Below are 18,541 nucleotides of genomic sequence, written 5' to 3'. Positions count from 1 at the left end.
TTGTTTTGACTCTCGAGTATATACCCTACACAGTTAGATACAGTTAATTAATCGAGAACTACATCACTCTATTTAAAAACATATAAGATACTAACTAATATATACTAGAGAGTCAAAATAATAAAAATAATATTCATTGTCATAGCCCTAGTCATCATTAATAAAGGAAATGATATATCTAGAACATACAATTATCATGGTTATAGAACATTCATTGATGAGCTTATATGTATAAGTGAAAATTAGGAGGTTGTACAAAATAAACATCAAATATATCCAAAGAAATTAGAATTAAATCGTAAACAGACAGGAACACAAGCTAAATTTCTGGATTAAGACATAACACATTTAGGGTGGAATATTTATATTTAAACATTTTGATAAAACAAACTCCTTCCCCTGTCAAATAATCCGTATAAAAATAGCACATTTATATGTGTTACAAGGGTATTATGTCCGAGCTTTCAGGAATTGTATCGCGTTCCGTTAAAATTGATTGATTTTATATTCTGCAAGTCTCTATCTTAGTAACATAACGGTTTCTATAAAGTGATAATAAAAGTAAAATAATAGGACAGTTAAATAAAGCCTTTACTCGGTGCTTATTAAATTAATCGAAGTACATTAATCCAGAACATCCAAAATTACATTAGTGATGTATAATGCACCTAATACATATAAAGTAACGTAACGAAAATAATCTGGTTTATATTTTTATAAATTTTTATATTTTTTATTTTACTCGGTGCTTATTAAATTAATCAAAGTAGATTTATAAAGAACATCCAAAATTACATTAGTGATGTATATTGCACCTAATACATATAAAGTAACATAAAATAATAATCTGGTTTGTATTTTTATAAATTTTTATATTTTTTATTTTACTCGGTGCTTATTAAATTAATCAAAGTAGATTTATAAAGAACATCCAAAATTACATTAGTGATGTATATTGCACCTAATACATATAAAGTAACATAAAATAATAATCTGGTTTGTATTTTTATAAATTTTTATATTTTTTATTTTACTCGGTGCTTATTAAATTAATCAAAGTAGATTTATAAAGAACATCCAAAATTACATTAGTGATGTATATTGCACCTAATACATATAAAGTAACATAAAATAATAATCTGGTTTGTATTTTTATAAATTTTTATATTTTTTATTTTACTCGGTGCTTATTAAATTAATCAAAGTAGATTTATAAAGAACATCCAAAATTACATTAGTGATGTATATTGCACCTAATACATATAAAGTAACATAAAAAAATAATCTGGTTTGTATTTTTATAAATTTTTATATTTTTTATTTTACTCGGTGCTTATTAAATTAATCAAAGTAGATTTATAAAGAACATCCAAAATTACATTAGTGATGTATAATGCACCTAATACATATAAAGTAACATAAAATAATAATCTGGTTTTTATTTTTATAAATTTTTATATTTTTTATTTTACTCGGTGCTTATTAAATTAATCAAAGTAGATTTATAAAGAACATCCAAAATTACATTAGTGATGTATATTGCACCTAATACATATAAAGTAACATAAAATAATAATCTGGTTTGTATTTTTATAAATTTTTATATTTTTTATTTTACTCGGTGCTTATTAAATTAATCAAAGTAGATTTATAAAGAACATCCAAAATTACATTAGTGATGTATATTGCACCTAATACATATAAAGTAACATAAAATAATAATCTGGTTTGTATTTTTATAAATTTTTATATTTTTTATTTTACTCGGTGCTTATTAAATTAATCAAAGTAGATTTATAAAGAACATCCAAAATTACATTAGTGATGTATATTGCACCTAATACATATAAAGTAACATAAAATAATAATCTGGTTTGTATTTTTATAAATTTTTATATTTTTTATTTTACTCGGTGCTTATTAAATTAATCAAAGTAGATTTATAAAGAACATCCAAAATTACATTAGTGATGTATATTGCACCTAATACATATAAAGTAACATAAAATAATAATCTGGTTTGTATTTTTATAAATTTTTATATTTTTTATTTTACTCGGTGCTTATTAAATTAATCAAAGTAGATTTATAAAGAACATCCAAAATTACATTAGTGATGTATATTGCACCTAATACATATAAAGTAACATAAAATAATAATCTGGTTTGTATTTTTATAAATTTTTATATTTTTTATTTTACTCGGTGCTTATTAAATTAATCAAAGTAGATTTATAAAGAACATCCAAAATTACATTAGTGATGTATATTGCACCTAATACATATAAAGTAACATAAAATAATAATCTGGTTTGTATTTTTATAAATTTTTATATTTTTTATTTTACTCGGTGCTTATTAAATTAATCAAAGTAGATTTATAAAGAACATCCAAAATTACATTAGTGATGTATATTGCACCTAATACCTATAAAGTAACATAAAATAATAATCTGGTTTGTATTTTTATAAATTTTTATATTTTTTATTTTACTCGGTGCTTATTAAATTAATCAAAGTAGATTTATAAAGAACATCCAAAATTACATTAGTGATGTATATTGCACCTAATACATATAAAGTAACATAAAATAATAATCTGGTTTGTATTTTTATAAATTTTTATATTTTTTATTTTACTCGGTGCTTATTAAATTAATCAAAGTAGATTTATAAAGAACATCCAAAATTACATTAGTGATGTATATTGCACCTAATACATATAAAGTAACATAAAATAATAATCTGGTTTGTATTTTTATAAATTTTTATATTTTTTATTTTACTCGGTGCTTATTAAATTAATCAAAGTAGATTTATAAAGAACATCCAAAATTACATTAGTGATGTATATTGCACCTAATACATATAAAGTAACATAAAATAATAATCTGGTTTGTATTTTTATAAATTTTTATATTTTTTATTTTACTCGGTGCTTATTAAATTAATCAAAGTAGATTTATAAAGAACATCCAAAATTACATTAGTGATGTATATTGCACCTAATACATATAAAGTAACATAAAATAATAATCTGGTTTGTATTTTTATAAATTTTTATATTTTTTATTTTACTCGGTGCTTATTAAATTAATCAAAGTAGATTTATAAAGAACATCACAAAATTACATTAGTGATGTATATTGCACCTAATACATATAAAGTAACATAAAATAATAATCTGGTTTGTATTTTTATAAATTTTTATATTTTTTATTTTACTCGGTGCTTATTAAATTAATCAAAGTAGATTTATAAAGAACATCCAAAATTACATTAGTGATGTATATTGCACCTAATACATATAAAGTAACATAAAATAATAATCTGGTTTGTATTTTTATAAATTTTTATATTTTTTATTTTACTCGGTGCTTATTAAATTAATCAAAGTAGATTTATAAAGAACATCCAAAATTACATTAGTGATGTATATTGCACCTAATACATATAAAGTAACATAAAAAAATAATCTGGTTTGTATTTTTATAAATTTTTATATTTTTTGTTTTACTCGGTGCTTATTAAATTAATCAAAGTAGATTTATAAAGAACATCCAAAATTACATTAGTGATGTATATTGCACCTAATACATATAAAGTAACATAAAATAATAATCTGGTTTTGTATTTTTATAAATTTTTATATTTTTTATTTTACTCGGTGCTTATTAAATTAATCAAAGTAGATTTATAAAGAACATCCAAAATTACATTAGTGATGTATATTGCACCTAATACATATAAAGTAACATAAAATAATAATCTGGTTTGTATTTTTATAAATTTTTATATTTTTTATTTTACTCGGTGCTTATTAAATTAATCAAAGTAGATTTATAAAGAACATCCAAAATTACATTAGTGATGTATATTGCACCTAATACCTATAAAGTAACATAAAAAAATAATCTGGTTTGTATTTTTATAAATTTTTATATTTTTTATTTTACTCGGTGCTTATTAAATTAATCAAAGTAGATTTATAAAGAACATCCAAAATTACATTAGTGATGTATATTGCACCTAATACATATAAAGTAACATAAAATAATAATCTGGTTTGTATTTTTATAAATTTTTATATTTTTTATTTTACTCGGTGCTTATTAAATTAATCAAAGTAGATTTATAAAGAACATCCAAAATTACATTAGTGATGTATATTGCACCTAATACATATAAAGTAACATAAAAAAATAATCTGGTTTGTATTTTTATAAATTTTTATATTTTTTATTTTACTCGGTGCTTATTAAATTAATCAAAGTAGATTTATAAAGAACATCCAAAATTACATTAGTGATGTATATTGCACCTAATACATATAAAGTAACATAAAATAATAATCTGGTTTGTATTTTTATAAATTTTTATATTTTTTATTTTACTCGGTGCTTATTAAATTAATCAAAGTAGATTTATAAAGAACATCCAAAATTACATTAGTGATGTATATTGCACCTAATACATATAAAGTAACATAAAATAATAATCTGGTTTGTATTTTTATAAATTTTTATATTTTTTATTTTACTCGGTGCTTATTAAATTAATCAAAGTAGATTTATAAAGAACATCCAAAATTACATTAGTGATGTATATTGCACCTAATACATATAAAGTAACATAAAATAATAATCTGGTTTGTATTTTTATAAATTTTTATATTTTTTATTTTACTCGGTGCTTATTAAATTAATCAAAGTAGATTTATAAAGAACATCCAAAATTACATTAGTGATGTATATTGCACCTAATACATATAAAGTAACATAAAATAATAATCTGGTTTGTATTTTTATAAATTTTTATATTTTTTATTTTACTCGGTGCTTATTAAATTAATCAAAGTAGATTTATAAAGAACATCCAAAATTACATTAGTGATGTATATTGCACCTAATACATATAAAGTAACATAAAATAATAATCTGGTTTGTATTTTTATAAATTTTTATATTTTTTATTTTACTCGGTGCTTATTAAATTAATCAAAGTAGATTTATAAAGAACATCCAAAATTACATTAGTGATGTATATTGCACCTAATACATATAAAGTAACATAAAATAATAATCTGGTTTGTATTTTTATAAATTTTTATATTTTTTATTTTACTCGGTGCTTATTAAATTAATCAAAGTAGATTTATAAAGAACATCCAAAATTACATTAGTGATGTATATTGCACCTAATACATATAAAGTAACATAAAATAATAATCTGGTTTGTATTTTTATAAATTTTTATATTTTTTATTTTACTCGGTGCTTATTAAATTAATCAAAGTAGATTTATAAAGAACATCCAAAATTACATTAGTGATGTATATTGCACCTAATACATATAAAGTAACATAAAATAATAATCTGGTTTGTATTTTTATAAATTTTTATATTTTTTATTTTACTCGGTGCTTATTAAATTAATCAAAGTAGATTTATAAAGAACATCCAAAATTACATTAGTGATGTATATTGCACCTAATACATATAAAGTAACATAAAATAATAATCTGGTTTGTATTTTTATTTTTATAAATTTTTATATTTTTTATTTTACTCGGTGCTTATTAAATTAATCAAACTAGATTAATAAAGAATATCCATAATTACATTAGTGATGTATATTGCACCTAATACATATAAAGTAACATAAAAAAATAATCTGGTTTGTATTTTTATAAACTTTTATATTTTTTATTTTACTCGGTGCTTATTAAATTAATCAAAGTAGATTAATAAAGAACATCCAAAATTACATTAGTGATGTATAATGCACCTAATACATATAAAGTAACATAAAAAAATAATCTGGTTTTTATTTTTATAAATTTTTTAATTACTTTATATTTTTAAAATTATAATAAATAAAAAGATATCAAGAATAAATAATGATGAAAACATGGGAATAAAATAATCTTAATAAGCAAAAAAAGTGGGGGGGTGGAATAAGTAGTGTAATGGATTCATCTGAACTTCATAAAATACAGCAGTTCTATTACTAAAGTCCACCGTCGTTTTTTGGGGGAAAAGCCATAAAATGCAGATAAAGAAAATAGTTTCAATAACATGAATCTATTAGCCTAGTTAATTTGGAGCAAAATATTGATTTACTATCCGGAACTTTTTTTTTAAGGGGGGAAGTGAGGAGACATGACTAATGTAACCGATGAAGACCCCGAAATCGTATCCTGGTAAAACGGCAGCAAATATACAGAGTAAAACCGCTATGGAGTTCCAAAGGGTCACAAAAGCACCAAATGTAACCCAATGAAGACTCCAAAGTGTTCACCGGTACATGAATGTATTTCTAGGTGGTTCCGATTTCAGAACACCCAAGAAACTGCACGATTGCTGTTATTCTTCGCTTCACCAGTGGCCCGTAGGTAAAAAAACAAAAACAAAAAAAAATTAAATAGGAGGGAGGGAAAAAACAAAGGAAACAACTCAAAATCTCCAGGGAAATGGGAGTGTCACAGGCCATAGTCTGCAGCCAGCGTCAGGTTTTCTGTTCTGTTTTTTTTTTTTTTTGTTTTTTGTTTTTTTTTTTTGCCTGCTCCTGAAAGAAATTAACTCAAATAGACGTTGTTCATGTGATATTTGAGTCACGAATTCCGTACGCAACGAATAAAATAAAACTCCAGCCGTCAGTTCTTGTTTTTATAAGGATTAATTATTAAATAAACTCCTGACTACAATATTAGCTATCATACAGTGAAGTTAAATGTAAAAATATATATGCAATTGTCCTTTTATTTCGACAACGCAGAGATTTACAATCGCGTGAACAGTTCGCTCAGAAGAAAAAACTTTTGCGATACACAATTATTTTCTTCTCTCTCTCTCTCTCTCTCTCTCTCTCTCTCTCTCTCTCTCTCTCTCTCTCTCCCTTGTCGGCGAGCGGAAATGTGTAGTGTGAGTGGGGGGGGGGCACTCAGACACAAGTCCTTACAAAAACTGCTTTCAACTCAAATCAATTCAACTCAATTGCCAAAACTCGCTCCCGCACACCTTCTTGGAAAAGGCTGACCAGGTGTGAGTTTACTTTCAGCAAATCAACTTTCGCATCGTCAAAATTGAATTCGTCCTAATTGGCCAATTTGGTCGAATTGCTTGTGCATATTAATTAAATAATTTTCCATCAAAAGTTTCTCACAAGAAGTAAACTTGACCTCGGGTTCACATCCGCCTTGACAAAAACTCAAAACTACCATGTCTCGAATTATATGGTTTGATTAGTGAAAAAATATCAATATAAAAATATTATTATCCATCTAAAATTCGCTCATCTGAGTTTTACACAAAATTAATTTAACACCATAAATTAATCACATCAATTTATTTTCGCAAGTATATATGATTTGCTTGCGCTTGTTTCAGAGTTATAAAAAGTGCAGCTGTGATTGAAACAAGCTGAATAAACAAAATTTAGTATCGGAATCGTGAAAAAATAATGGAATCGTCCTATTATTAACATATATCATAATATCAACTGCTACTACTTTAGCATAATGCAAAGCTCTTTGTAAATAATCAAATGGAGAATTGTAAGTGTAGCGGTCGGTGTTTGTATAAAACATTAATCGATATCATTACTAACAGCGCCTGTGTCGTGGCCCGGTGGTTAGAGCTACCGACTATCGAACTGATGGTTGTTTCTTTTTTAAATTGATGCTAATCTAGTCTCACTGAAGTGCTTGATACAACGTAACAGTTTGTTTGTTGATTACAATACATACCCATAGGGGAAGAGGCGATGATGACAGTTTTGTTCATACCTCTAATTGTATTCATGCATTAATAATATTATATTAATATATAACTAGCTAGACCTGTGGAAATGTCACAGGGGGGGGGTCATTCATATGTAATTTGTTGATGTTGGCATTCTGTAGATGTTCAGTGCAAATGGAGACGCTCTGATATTATCGTAGCTTTTTTGTTATAACTGCAAAGCACGAACGCCCGGTAAAGCCCGGTCGGAAAGTACACTTAAATATGATATTTTAATTCTTGCAGATTTCGTATATATTATTATAGAGTTAATTTTCTATCGATTTCTATATATTATAATGTTGCGATTTCAAAAATAAAAAATATTTCTATATGACTTTGGTGCACTAGCTTGAATCGAAACTGAAATAAAAAAACTTATGAAAAAATTATATATATATATATATATATATATATATATATATATATATATATATATACATATATATAACTTGAGTTCCTTCAGCTATAATCGAAACCGAAACAAAAACTTATGAAGAATTCTTGGTAAAATTATTTATGACAAGAAATAGGGTATAACAATTAAACGACCGGGATGTAAGTGTGGCACACAAAAGAACACACACGCTATCGTATTAATATATAGTATATAAATAATAATAATTTATATAATATTCTGCTTGTTTCTCTTCTAGTTAATCGGTAGGTTACAGTTTGAAAAACGTCAAATACACTTTCTGAAGGCCAAACTGCTTAACAAATCTAAATTCGCGAAATTTGGTATTAAAAAGACCAATCTGGCAACCCTGGACAAGAATACGAGCGTGAACTTGCTTTCATGTAGCTTACATTCGCATATCAATAATAATAATAATAATAATAATAATAATAATAATATGTGATCATTGTTGTAATACTATGAGACAAAAAAAAAACTCGTAGTATTTAGACGTGCAGCGGTAGGTGTATCAGAATTTTTGTAGGAATTTTTGACACTCCTAACACGAAACTGCAAATAAAATATAAAAAAACTCGTAATTTCTCTTTTAAAAGTGGGTTGTTTATTTTCTTTATGGATTATACTTCCAAAATAAACTATTAAAGTTGTTTTAAAAGTAATAGAATTTTTTTTTTAAACAGTAACGAATTTTACGAACTCAATATTTTTCAATTTTTAAAATTTAAAAATCTATCAACATTTTTCTTTTGATTCTATTTTTACGATATTTTCAGGGTCAATGTGAAATTTTATGCTCTTTCCAATAAACCGAATATAATATTTTAAACAAATGTTTTTTATTCACCCCCCCCATTTTCAAGTGTCTATTAAAAAGTAAATGATTAATTTACTCACCAAAGTTTTATATATCACAAATTGAAGAGAAAAGGTCAATAAGTAATATATTCAAATTATAAACAAAAAAGTAGTGTTTTTTAGAAATTTACCTGTAAAGTTCGAAGTTTAAAAACTTTTTTTAAACCATGTTGTTTGTTTTTTCTTTTGTTTTTCTTTAATGAAACCTTGGTCCTTGCTTCTTTAATTGAAAAAAAAATTAGGGCTTGAATTACATTTTTCGAGTAGTACTTAGCTTAGGGGGTCGAATAATTTACGCCTCCCATTTTGAAATGTCTATTAAAAAGTAAATAATTAATTTACTCACCAAGTGTTATATATAACAAATTGAAGAGAAAAGGTCAATAAATAATATATTCAAATTTAAAACAAAAAAGTAGTGTTTTTTTAGAAATTTACCTGTAAAGTCCGAAGTTTAAAACCTTTTAAAAAAAACACGTTATTTGTTTTTTTTTTTTTTGTTTTTTTTTTTAATGAAACCTTGGTCCTTGCTCATTTAATTGAAAAAAAAATTAGGGCTTGAATTACATTTTTCGAGGAGTTATAAGCTTGGAAAGACGGGGTGGAATTATTCACTATTTTTCACGAAATTTCTGACACACCTATTGCAGCGGTTCTTTACCGAAGAAAGAAATCAGCGAAACGTCACATAGAATTGAACATTTGATAGAAACAGGGGAAAAAAATGCTCTTCCAAGAGGTGTTGGACTGAAGTAGTAAATTAAAAATCATCACTTATAATGTGCTTTTATTGTCAGTATTGAACTATGTAGCACAATATTACTGTCTGTATTAGGACTTATTAATTTATCTCATTCTATATGTAAAATACAATGGATATTATTTAAAATAAAATAGTGCACAAGGAGGACATTGCCCGACAAGATGGGCTGGCCTGAACGAGTAATAATTACTTAATTATTTATCTCATTTATATCTATTCTATATTCAAAATATAATAGACAGTATTTTCATAAAATTGTTAATAAACTCATATTTGCAGCATGTTATTGCTTTTTCTGTCCAATAAAACAAGTTTTGCAGTATCCAAAAAGTATCATCTTTATCAAAACATATTGTTGATTGACAAAACCGACGTCGTACGTTTTCTCTACTCTGTAACCTCTTTCTCACAGAGGAGACGTTGCGAGCCTTCACTGCTTTATCGTTATTTTAAAGTTATGTGTTCGACTGAGCTCCAATCTGTTACAAAAAAAATAAACACTTTTCTAGCCAAAATTACTATCAATAATTTCCCCTATTCACTGTCAGTACCTAACATACTTTTTACATAGCCATCGCCACTTATCAAGGCCACTCGAGTTATTAGAGGATACCAACAAATTGATGAAGGCGCAAAGAAAAATAACTTAGTTCATAACGTACCACGAGGTAGACAGCCAAGTAGATAATAAAAATACAAACAAAAATATTTTTTTCATTTTGAAAAAAAAAAAAGAGGCAGGTGTTATCTCCCTTGTTATATAGTATAAACAGGGTTATCTCCCTTCACGTTTGCTTTGTTTATATCGGCTATATTAAAAATTCAATATTATAAGATTTATATATATATGTTTATTCTTTTTTTTTCTTTTGACTTAACGGTTAAACTTGTGAGTACTTATATGTAGATTACATGAACAAAGCTTCTTTCGTAGAATTTCCACCATAAATGATTACTACTGTCTTGATGACTACCATACACACATTAACCTTTATCCTAACCACAAAGCCTTGATATATTGTGATCCTCTCTCTCTCTCTCTCTCTCTCTCTCTATATATATATATATATATATATATATATATATATATATATATATATATATATATATATATATATACCAGCAAAAGTACCCGTTGGTGACTGGGTTCAAAAACAGCCTACAGAAAATGGACTCTGATTCATGAAAGTATGATAGGTTATGAATAGGAACGGTTGTAAAGAGATAGCTTCCAATTTGGGGGTATCAAAACCAAAGCAAAATATGATGAAAATAAAAATAAAATAGATAAACCCCATAATTTATTATACCATACCTGTTCACACTGAAACACCTATCACAATATGCTGTGGATCTATATTAAAAAACCTTGTTAAACTTTGTGACATATTTCCATTCTATGGAGGTCAGGCGCGAACGAACCCCCCCATAATTTTATTATACCATATTTCTTCAAACTGAAACGTAATTATCAAAGTATACTTACGTAGATAGATATGAAAAGTCTTTATTAAAGTTTGTGCCTATTTCCATTCTATGGAGACCAGGCGCGAACGCAGACCCCACAATTTTATAATACCATCCCCATTTAAGTTAAAACATACTTATCAAAGAATTATTATGTACATCTATATCAAAACACTTGTAAACGTTTTTTTCCATACTTTGAGGACCAGGCGCGTACGCAGACCCCACAATTTTTATGAACCACCGTTCTGCCAGATCAAGCATACCTATTTTTCTGTGTCTCGATACATCTTCTATCATTATATGTAATTAGTTTTTAAAAAAGTCAACCATACAGAAGCCTATTCGTGATCAGACACACACACACACAGACGTTCAGCTTTATATTATAGAAGAATATATATATATATATATATATATATATATATATATATATATATATATATATATATATATATATATATAAATATTGTTTTAACAAAAAGCAAGACTTCAGAGAATGGGATGATAGCTACAAATAGTGTATTTCATCATTAGTTCTAATTGTTTCAAGACTATTCGGACAAATTCAAACATTATGTCGTTTGAAAATTTTCACAATAACACCCTTTCTTCAGACTTATTGAATAAAAAGACTTTAACAATGAAATATTATGATTATAAGGAAAAGAAAACAAGCAAAAATATTTTACCTATATCACATTCTTGCAAAGTATTTTTTAAATTTCTATATTTACCTATTTTCGTATCTCCATTAAAAAAAAATTAAAAGAAAATATCATACAATGTTACCACTAATTACCTATGTCCATTTAATATGTTTTTTAATACTATTCATTGATTTCTTAAATTAAATTTCTTTATTTCTTTATTTAAATCATTTTTTATTAATCCGGACAATCAACTAAGTTAAATTGTTGCGGCTCTATGTTAGTTTCCTATTTGGAATTATCTTTATTTATTTACAAAAATATCGGCTATGTGATTTAAGGAAAGTTTTTGTTTGAAACTTATTCAATAAGGAAAGAAAGTTTAACATTACTTTATACTTAGTTCATTCTTATTCTTCATTTAAAATTAAGAATCTCAATCTATTTTTTACATTTTAGTTTTTATTTTCGTTCGTTCTTTTTATTAAGATTTACGATTATCGGATATTTTAGATTGAGAAAGGGAGACAACTCTGTGAGTGCGGAATTTTAAAAGTTTAGTTGAAATTATAAAAATCCTAAAATGTATTCATAATGATGAAAAGGAAGTAACTGAAGACGTTCGATGTTTCTAGGTTTGGTAAATTCCTAATGTACATTTATGATTTATTTATTAATTAAACAAATCCAATTAAAATAGGCTAACCTATTCAGAATATAAGTTTATAATGTCTATCCTAACCATGATATTAATTTTATTACTATAGATTTAACCTACGTTTGCCATCCAACCATAATTTTCTGGGGTTATGCGTGGCTTTAATACAAAATAACAATTCGTGAATTAAGTTCTTAAATACTTATCTAATAATAATACATATCCCATTAATAAGTGTTCTAATGATAAATCTAATGAAAGTTGGGGTTCACCTTGGTTCTTTGGATTTAATCGTTTAGAACGAGAGTATTGTTTCAAAAGCTAGGATTTTTCAAGTTTTACTGATCTAAAAACAGTATTAATTAATCCCCATTCTTTAATTACTAATATTTTTTAATTCATATTGCTAATTATTGTTAAGCTATTTTATTGATCTAGAAACGGTATCAAATATTTCATATTTATATTACATATATATTAACTATTTCATATTTATAATATATATATTATTTAATAATTAAATGGTAAGTAGTAAAAACCTGAAAAAGTGTTCAATACTACTGTAGAGCAAAAATATATTTTTTATTACCATTTTTTATCAGCTTGGTTACACATGTTTCCACGAGTTTACGATCCGATAATTTCGTCAGACCTTACAGATTTGAAAGTTTATTATTAAAAAGCTAAGTAAGCGATTAAATAGATAGGCGTATCGAATTCGACACCTATTTAATCGCTTATTTATCTTGTTAATTATTTCCCTCTCCCTTAATAACTCCCCGCTCCCGTGTTTTTACTTCCCCTCTTTCTTCCACTCTTTCTCTTCTTCTATGCATCTGGTTTTCTAATTCAACCCCTTTTCTTTCTACCTCTGTCATCTGTCACTTTTTTTATCTCTTATATTTCCTCTATTCTTTGTATTTCTTCTTTTTTTTCCTGGTTTTACAGTTGGAGCTGATGTTTTTGAATTTGTAATTTTAATTACTTCTTCCAAATAAGCTTTCAAATCTGTAAGGTCTGACGAAATTATTGAAAACGGTAATAAAATATACATATATATATTTCTCATTCCGTAGAATTTTCACTGGTCCTACTACTAGTAGTAGCAATAATAATAATAATAATAATAATAATAATAATAATAATAATAATAATAATAATAATAATAATAACAACAACAACAACAGCAATAATAAGAATGAGAAGAATAATAAGTAAAGGAGGAAGGAAAGACCATTGATCTGACCAGACCTCAGCCGAATAAGTGCGAAGAGAACTGGGAGCTTGGGGAGGCTTAGTGCCACTCAAATCCCAGCAAAGACCAGTAGCTGCTGCCAACGAGAAATCAACTGCAACCAGCTGTTGCGATAATGCAAATTTATTTGCAAATGTTATTGCAATAGGTGGAGAGTACTAGAAAGCTGGGGAGACTTGTTGTAACTCAGCTTCCAGTGAACACCACAGGCTGTTTTCAGAGAAAGGTCTCTGAAGACCTGTGTGAAAGCTCCTCGTGAGCCAATAATAATAATAATAATTATAATAATAATAATAATAATAATAATAATAATGACGAAAAGAAAAGTTTTTGAATGCGGAAACTAATGCATATAAACTACAGATGCTAAGCAGCCATATGGAAGTTGCAATAGACATAAAACAAATATATAGAGCGAACACAATAGTATTAACAGAAATAGCCTTCTCTTCCAACACACACACACACATACACACACACATACACACATACACACATACACACAATGTTATCGCACTAGCCTCAGTTGATACGACACAAAATAACTAAAACTTAAAGAAAGATGAAACCAGAAATTAATGATTTTTCGTAACATTAAACCCGATTGTTTTTATGCGCAGTCAAGTAAATAATGACTGTGAAAATATATATTTAAATATTTACAATCAGGCTGCTCGGTGTTGGCGGATCGTAAGATATACCGCTTAAAGATGATGGTATAATTCATACTAACTACGTATTTGTTATTATAGAGACAATTTTTTATCGATTATTATGTTGAAACTAATATATAGTAGAGAGATCAAACTAAATATATGTGTGTGCGCGTGTGTGTGTATGTGTTCGTGTGTGTGTATGTGTGTATGTGTGTATGTGTGTGTGTGCGCGTGTGTGCGTGAGTGTGTGTGACTCGGGTGTCTCCTACTAGAATCGAAACTAAAATATATAACCCAAGACCTTTATTTCTTAGCTTCTTTGATAGAAAACAGATAAACAGAGGCTGAAGGGAATCCGATATTTTTTACCACAAACTGGTACCTTTATATCGAATTTGAAACCGACGGTACAGATGTTTTCTGACCTGTAAAATTTTAAAACAAACATATATATATATATATATATATATATATATATATATATATGTTTATATATATATATATATATATTATACCTACAAAGACTGTTTCATGCTTACGCAAACATCAGTGCATATATATATATATATATATATATATATATATATATATATATATATATTACTATTTATTGGAAAAGTTTTTATATATGTGTATATGTATATATATTTATATATGTATATGTATATATGTATAGATAGAGAGAGAGGGGGAGAGGGGAGAGAGAAAGAGAAAGAGAGAAATGAGAAAGAGAAAGGGGTAGAAAGATTCGTTAACAAAGAGATAAATTAGATTAGATCTTTTCTTAACAATCAATTTCTTTTTATTGTCTCCTCTTGTTGCTTATCGACCTTCCACCTTAAGCTTATTAAATCTCGACTTTCTCATCATTCTTTTTTTAATTCAAGTCCTGAGAGACGCAACTCTTCTATGGCATTTTAAATTATTTTCCCTAATAAGTCTCTCGTGTATTGACAAGGCACACACACACACGCACACATACACACACACTATATATATATATATATATATATATATATATATATATATATATATATATATATATATATATAGCATACGTATATAAGAGGTTGCTTATCCGTTTTAGAGAAGCCATCTTCCATCGCGTCTGTTCGCTTGGCTTCGCCTGTTCTTGTATGGAAAACACAAGTTTTCAATTAGGACATTTTGTTCTGTCTCTTTATCTCAATCTCCCTCTAAATCTTTTCCCTTCTCTCTTACACACACACACAGATACACCCATTTTCTCTCTCTCTCTCTCTCTCTCTCTCTCTCTCTCTCTCGCACAAGGTTTTGAAGTGACTTTTAACACGTTCGTTCTTAATGGAGAATCCCATTTCCTAAACGTTCGTCTCCACAATCCCAGTGCTACCATTTATTTAAACTGATATAAAGAAAGATCTTTTTTTAATTTTCTTTATGTCCTTTTAAATGCGAGAAGCCGAAATTATTTTTAAGACATTACTCGCCTGCTAATCGCAAAGCCAGATGGAAGCAAACAGGGAATAATTATTCACATAAAAATTCTGAACAATATATATATATATATATATATATACATATATATACGTACATATATATACATACATATATATACATATATATATATATATATATATATATATATACATATATATATACTAACTTTGCTAAAATAGGGAAGATAGAGATAAACATTGTGAAAAATAAGGATACTTAGGTCACTAGAGATTACGAAGAATAAACCATCAAACGTTTTATATCAAATCTAACCTTTAACGAGATCCATATTATCTCTATGACCGACATCTGAATGGAGCAACAATGTTATAAATAGTCTTGCACATATTATAGATATGTGCGTGTGTGTGGTGGGATTTACTCCTAAACTAATAAACTTATTATTATCATTTATATTCTTCAGACATTCAGGCTAATCTTCCCGTCTTTAAAATGAAAAACGGTTGTTGAAACAATATAAATTCTCAATCATTTTCTCAAGTATTTCGAAACATTATCTTGAATTGTCGTATAGATATTCTATGCAACCTGGTGATTATTTTTGTAAACTTAAAATTTTTAAGGTATATATATATATATATATATATATATATATATATATATATATTAGAGGGGTGTTGTTTTCCTTTTCTGGGCATAAAATACGCTTAAATATGATATTTTAATTTGTTCAGATTTCATATATATTATTATAGAGTTGTTATTTCAAAAGTAAAAACATGCATTTGGGTTCCATCAGCTAGAATCGAAACCGAAACTGTAACATTCAAAGTTGGTGATGTTAGCACTGTACAAAAGGGGGCACGCATATGAACTGATTAATAATTAAAAATATACTAAAATTAATAAACAAAATGTATAACGATTTTTCAATTTTTACCAATTTTTGACTCCTTAAAAACTATTTTAACCAGCAAAAATCCCATTAAAGAACGGCCTGTAAAAAAATCCAATCAATTGAGGCACCTAGCGCCGGTCTGCGACTTTTAGTTTCGGTGGGGATGGAGTTTGAAAATATAGAGAAAGACAGATAGACAGAGAGACAGACAGATATATAGCCTTTAATATATATATATATATATATATATATATATATATATATATATATATATATATATGTGTGTGTGTGCGTGTGTGTGTGTGTATAAAAACTTTCGAAAAACAAGTTCACGTTGGAATAAGTAAAGCCATTAACTTTTGAGCATTTTTATTTACAAAGAAATCACCTCTTATCAAAGCCAGAAGGCCACTTGAGAATAAAGGTTAATGAGCGTGGGACAATATTGAATAATCGTTAGTAGTGGGAAATCTGTAAATTGGATTAGTTAAGAGACAACTACTCAAAAACTTTTTATATATATATATATATATATATATATATATATATGTATGTATGTATGTATATATATATAAAGCGGGAGACCAGTACCCGCATTAAGCTGGTCTGCAGTTTAATTTGTTGCTGGCTATCTTGCTCTTGCTTGTTGCTGGATCTCAACATTTTGAACCGAGAGAGAGACTTAGCTGTCGTACAAAGCTAAGACTCTGTAACATCATCTTTGTATAGATACTCTCTCAGGCATTTGGGCTCATGAATTTTTAATGTCTGAGCGAGTGGCACTCGTCTGACAAGAGACGTTGCAATCATCATATATATATATATATATTTATATATATATACAAGTATATGCTATATATCTATAAATATATAGCACTTTGTAAATATATTTTCACCCGACGCGTATTAAGCGAAGCCCACTATTAATTTGTTTGTAAACAAGTTGATGGTTCGAGCACTGTGCGACGGGAGGGTGTGGATTTAATTCACACTCTAGGAGAAATATTTACGGCACTGTTTCGTAGCCGAATGGTGAGAGCTGCCGACTGTTAATGCAACGATTGTAGGTTTAATCCACGGCTGGGGAAGGTGTTTGTCTAGCCGCACTGATGAGTTGTGATACAACGAAACAGTACTGTATGTGGATGACAATGTATATATATATATATATATATAAATGTCATTAAAAATTTAACGCTTTTCAATTCTTTTGCAGGTTTTCTGGTACACATGTAGAGAGTGATCCGCGCTGAAATAATAACGTTATTATTTAAAAAGCCATTCTTAACATGGGGAGTGTGCCACGTACCTATTCTGTACTTTAATCTTACAATTGAATAAAAAAACATATGATAAAACTTTAATTAATCGTGGAAATACGATTTAAAAAATAGCCCGGATCACTCTCTGCATTAGCACAGGTTTTCTAAAAAGAATTCCCAAAGATCTTCACATTTAGTCTGTTTTGTGCAAAAGAAAATATGTTTTGCACAAGCTTGGAGTAATTATCCTCAGAAAGTTTTAAATCGCGAATACTTCAAAAAAAAACAAAACATACGAACAGAAATACTGTGGATTTATGCGACGGTTTTACCAATTGCACGCCAAGAAAATATGGCGGCCATTGAAAAAATTATTAAAGAAAACATTGACTAGCGAAAGTGTTAATATTGTAAACGATTCTTCATAGTGAGAAT

Source organism: Euprymna scolopes, chromosome 25 (assembly GCF_053919585.1).
Source record: "Euprymna scolopes isolate OS-2025 chromosome 25, ASM5391958v1, whole genome shotgun sequence".
Classification (NCBI taxonomy): Eukaryota; Metazoa; Mollusca; class Cephalopoda; order Sepiida; family Sepiolidae; genus Euprymna; species Euprymna scolopes.
This window is presented reverse-complemented; position numbering follows the sequence as displayed.